At 36.7% G+C, this 5,536-nt stretch overlaps 1 pseudogene; it reads right to left on the bottom strand.

Annotated features, from left to right (window-relative positions):
• Positions 1-362: 362 nt before the first annotated feature.
• LOC126612384 (NEDD8-conjugating enzyme Ubc12-like) lies at positions 363-1,945 on the bottom strand (annotated as a pseudogene).
• Positions 1,946-5,536: the final 3,591 nt, after the last annotated feature.

Below are 5,536 nucleotides of genomic sequence, written 5' to 3'. Positions count from 1 at the left end.
ATGTTTTAAACTAATCATGAAATGTTATGTCAGTAAATTAAAGCACATGACGATGCATGAGGGATTGGGACACCGCCACTATGTAGTCCCATTTCTCTGAAGTTTTATGTTTTCATGAGTTTAATCTAATACTCCGAATGAGCAAAATGCTAAATCATACGTATAATAGTTATGATTTTATACATGCACCCGCAAATTATGGGCTGAAAATTTGCCACAAGACAAGACCGTAAATGATTGAGGTTGAACTGGGAGACACGATATGTTGAATTGTTGTTTCATTAATAACTGCATCCCCAAATTATCGAACCATCAACAAAAAAAGGCCACGACTGTTAAATTGAAATAGCAAGTCAAAACCAAGCCTTAACATGATGCCATCTTATTAATGGAAGGAAGATCAAAATTACACTAATACACACTCTCCTGCTACAAGTATGGGCTGAAAATGTGCCACCAGACAATCCCCCACCAAGTACTCACCTGAAATGCAGAAAACACCCAAAAAACATACAAACCTTCAACCTCATACAACCATGGTTGGACCACGAAGAAGCAAAACCCTAGATAAACCAAATCAGTAGAAGTCACCCGTTTTGCACCCAGGAAAATGGGCCCCTCCCACCCATATGTTTCCCTCAATCGATTTTCTCACGTTCAAACCAAACAATTTTGGATTGTCCCTCAAAAGATCAGCTGCTTCTTGATTCAAGGGGTCCTCATGGTTAGGTTCCTGCATGAAGAAATGCAGGATTTGAGTTCACAACAGGTACACATCCAAATAAAACCTAGAAAAAACAAAACGGATAGTTTGTTTGAGGTCACAAAATATTTTGTGTTGCGATCAGAGATACCGTGAATAGGTGATACAATCCGTAAATAACAGTGTTTATATTTAAGACAGGTTTCCAGTCTTCCCGAAGAATGTTAAGGCAAGTGTTTCCTTCTAAGTCGATGTTGGGATGGTAGATCTGCACATATGGTATGCATTATACAACACCAGATATATATTATGGTTTGGATCGTAACCAATATACACGAAAGTTAAGTTCTGATATAACTAAGGTTTCGTTACCTTGGTTTTGCACTTGACCTTCGGAGGCTCATGAGGGTAGACTGCGGGAACTTTAAACGTGAAGACAAACCCATCACCCCTGCGACAAGAGGTACAAAATGTCGGTGTCAACAAGATGACATCGAAGTTGCAAAATCCAAACAACGTATAGAGAGCCAAATGAAGCTTCAGATCAAAGGTCACTTACATATAATATCCCCGATAAGGTGTAATGGTAATCTCAAAGTCCATCAAATCATCCTTTCCATTGGGGAATGAAATCTTGCATTCTTCTAGCATGTTCAACTCACTTATATCTACAAGACAACATCATAATACAATTGAAGGACGACAACAACAACAACAACAACAAAGCCTTTTCTCACTAAATAGGATCGGCAATATGAATCCTAAAACGTCATTGCGTTGATTTCTGTGTCATAATACAATTGAAGGACTGGTTGAAGGAATTAAAATAAACACAGAAACCTTGCCTTTACGTACGTTGGAGTTAAACGTGTATTTAGGAACTTAATATGCATGTAAGCGTATAACTTTGTACCACATTGCAACAAATCATAACATATATACATCCTAAAATCATATTTACCTCTATGAAGACGCAATTCTCCTGCACTTTGCTTCTTTACGAGACCATTCTCCTTTGCTTTTTCAGATGTTTCCTTTTGCTTTTCTTTCACTTTAAACTATCTGATCATGGTTTCTGTAATTAAAAGAAAAGCACAAATTTAAAACGGGTAATAAGATGAACCATACATGTCTGTTGTAAGTGTTAACAATTTGTGAACAAAAACATCGAAGAAAATCTGCTCGACGAAATGCCGCAGAAAAGCAAAAGGAAAGGAAATGGAATGGGAAAGCAAAGATAGGAGAGGCACAATGAAGACAGCCAAGGAATGAAACGGATTTATAATCTTCCTTTCTTCTCTATTCTTGTCTTCCTGCTACTGGTTCGTGCGGCCATAAGCGTCTCTTTCCAAAAATACAAATCATATCAACATGCAGTCGACTGTATTTGGAAAAAAAAAATAAAAAATGTATTCGAAAACTAAAAATACAAATCATATCAACGACATGTCGTCGGCTGTATTTGAAAAAAAAATTCCAAAGTACAAATCATATCAATGACATGCCGTCAGTTGTATTTGAAAAAATAAAAATAAAAATGTTTTCAAAAATTAAAAATACAAATCATATCAACAACATATCCTCGACTGTATTTGAAAAAAAAATAAAAATGTATTCGAAAACTAAAAATACAAATTATATCAACGACATAACATTCTAACTTCCGTTTACGGAGGTATTTTTCTGCTTTTTATCCTATATGCTTGTATTATTTACTTAGGACAACCTGCAGAGGAGGAGAATGACGCTCAAGGACAACCTCCGGAGGGGAAATGACGCTCAGCTGAGCAGCATTCCCCCTCCGGAGGTTGTCATCCTCCGCAGGTTGTCCTAAGTAAACAATACAAGTATATAGAATAAAAAGCAGGAAAATACCTCCGTAAACGAAAGGTAGAATGTTAGCCAACTTGGGATGTTCCATTTCAGAAAGGTGGAAGAGAGAAGAGGGAGAAAGACGAAGGAGAGAGAGCGAGTTTACAGAGAAGAGGGAGAGAGGAAGGAGATAGAGGGAGCGAGTTTACAGAGACGAGGGACAGAGGAATGAGATAGAGGGAGTGAGTAAGAGAGAAGGGAGGGAGGGAGTGAGTGAGTGACTATAGCTGTAAATATAGGATTTCAAACGCAGCAGCTGGTAGGAATGGGTACTAAAAATTCCTTTGGACAAATAAAAAAGGAAAACAGAAAATCAAAAAACATGTAGCCATTGTGACCGCAACTGTATACTGGTGCAAAACCTCCTTAACCTAAAACTTAATCCCACCAACCACTATCCCTCTCAGTCCACTGATATCCAGAATACCATTATGCCCTTTCATTCCTTTTGCAATTAACTTTATACATTTTATCGATACTATTACTGTTTTTGTCCATGTAGTCATGCAAGTATGTAAAGAAGCTAAATTTTTAAACCCGGTCACTTATATACATTTTACGCAAAATGTTACTGTTTTTTTTCATGTATCGTACAAGAATCATAAGATCGGTCATGCAAGTTGAAATAACATATTTGGATATGTTCTAAATTCACTTAACTTGTGGAAAGAGAAATTTGAACTCGAATGTTCAAGATTTCTTTGCATAAGCAAATATCATAAGATCGACCGTGCAAGTCGAAACAACATATTTTACAAGTATGATTAATATAAAAATCAATGAACAAACTATATCTAAAACTAAAATACAGAGTTGACAACACATTTTATAATTTAATAGAAAACTATCAGAAATCAAAACATGTTGGTATCGACATAAGTTAGGTGCACACTTTGAAAAAAAGATTATATCGAAAATTCCTAGTTATCAGAATCTCTCAATCCATTCAAATTTTCATTTCAACTTTTGAAAAAACATCAAATTCGAAATTTTTGTGTAGAGATTCAAAAAAATTTATTGTCAAAAATTAAAATCTCATTCCGACTTGGACCCCTAGTTGAATCTTATTATTTAAATCATTAAGATATCAAATGAGCTTTGAAACTTTAAGAAGTGGAGATAATTAGTAAGTGATAATCGTTTGACACAAACAATAATATTATATGTAAAACCTTTATTTGGATTCTGGCAATAACAAAATTCTTTGTTTCCACATTTTTTTTTGGAAACGCCAGTTGAACCTATGAACTTATGAAAGATGTGACAAGCTATGATTGATTGACCGCAGGCTGAGGGAGGGATGACTGATTGACCACAGGCTGAGGGAGGGCCACAACTTTCATTTACCTATGGTAAGGACTCTGTCACGCATTTTTCTCTGGTGAGGGTGGGAGTGGTTGGGTCATGGTGTTTAAGTGGGCTTGGGAGGGAAGGGAAGAGGCTGGCTTTTCTGCTGCTTCTGGTTTTGTTGAATTTACCAAATTAGCCTTGTTTTTGGACTGGTGTGTAAGACCAAGCAACGACCAAGTCAATTTAAAATTAGATATATACAATAATTTTGGTGACCCAAAAAATTACTGAAATATTGTGATGGTGTGTCGACAACGCAGACCCAGCACTTCTCCCCTCAGTACACACCAAGCACGGCAACGCAGACCCTGTCTCATTCCAAACTGATTTTATCGTAGCACGATATTATCTGCTTTAGGCTCAGCTTGCACGATTTTGTTTATGGAAAAACACAAAAACTTCTTAGTGGATCATCCATCTTTGGATTGTTCTCGCTCGAACTCATTTAACTTCGGAGTTCCGATGAACTTCGAAGCCAGTGAGGTTTCAAAAGGTCTCGTAGTAAATGGAGGTGAACATGTATATATAAGGCATATCACTTTCTCTCTGTTGATCGATGTGAGATGTTGCAGACCCAGCATGGAACAAATATACCCACTGAAATTTTTGGCCTTTTGCTGGGTTTTGGGTTGGAAGAGAAGTAAACAGAGCCTATGGGAGGAACCAATTAATATGCAACTCGAAAACGAGTTTATCGAAATAATAAATATCATACTATTCTCATATAACAAGTTTGGGATGCAACTGTAACACAGAATACAGTCTATGACCCGTCAAGTCAGAGACAAAAATGGCGTCGCTCGGATTAAGCTATGGTTGGATGCTCATTTACTCTGGTCTAGCTCACCCCGCCAGTTTCATAAAACAAGGTTGATGTTTTTCTTTTTTGTTAATAAAGTTACACGAGTGTAACAACGGGAACTAGTTTTTGAATTTGTCGTATCATTTTGTATTCAAAGCTAAGGAACTAAAATTGTGAACCCATATTGTTCCAAGAATACATGAAGCATATATGCTAATTAATAAACACGATTTTTACAAATAATTATCTATAAGCAACAATTAAGCTTAGACGGGCTTGGCCCCAATGGCCCGAAGACATAACAGTTCGCCTAAATTCAAGCATTCAATTCAACCAACGATGGACTTGTAGCTTATTTAAGGGTACCCCTTATTTAATTAAGTATTCAACATCTTGAGTTTGATTCTCACCCTTAAATATCGCCCGTCTCGATCTCTATCTCTCCCTCTCATCCATGGCTGCTGAATAATTGCTGGAGGATATTGAGACGTAAAGTAAAGAGGGGAAGTGAAACATGCAGGAAACTTCCATCTAAAAGAAAAAAAATTATATTTTCAATTTTAACTTTGATCTTTATATTACGACCATGGGATTTTTATCAAACGGATAAGAACAGAAGCTCAGGTAAGTGTCCGAGGAAGATAATTAGGACTACACAATTCTTTCCCTATATGTCAATCTTCAATGTTTCACACGGTAATGTCCTCTGTTCAATTTTTGACGCTTGTGCATACACAATAATGGCTATGGAGGCTAAAATAACTCGGTAAGTCTTTTTGGACTCCGAAAAAATAGACTACCTTGACGAA

The sequence above is a fragment of the Malus sylvestris genome, chromosome 17 (genome assembly GCF_916048215.2).
Source record: "Malus sylvestris chromosome 17, drMalSylv7.2, whole genome shotgun sequence".
Lineage (NCBI taxonomy): Eukaryota > Viridiplantae > Streptophyta > Magnoliopsida > Rosales > Rosaceae > Malus > Malus sylvestris.
The sequence above is the reverse complement of the archived record's forward strand: the minus strand, read 5'-3'. Positions and strand labels throughout refer to the sequence as shown.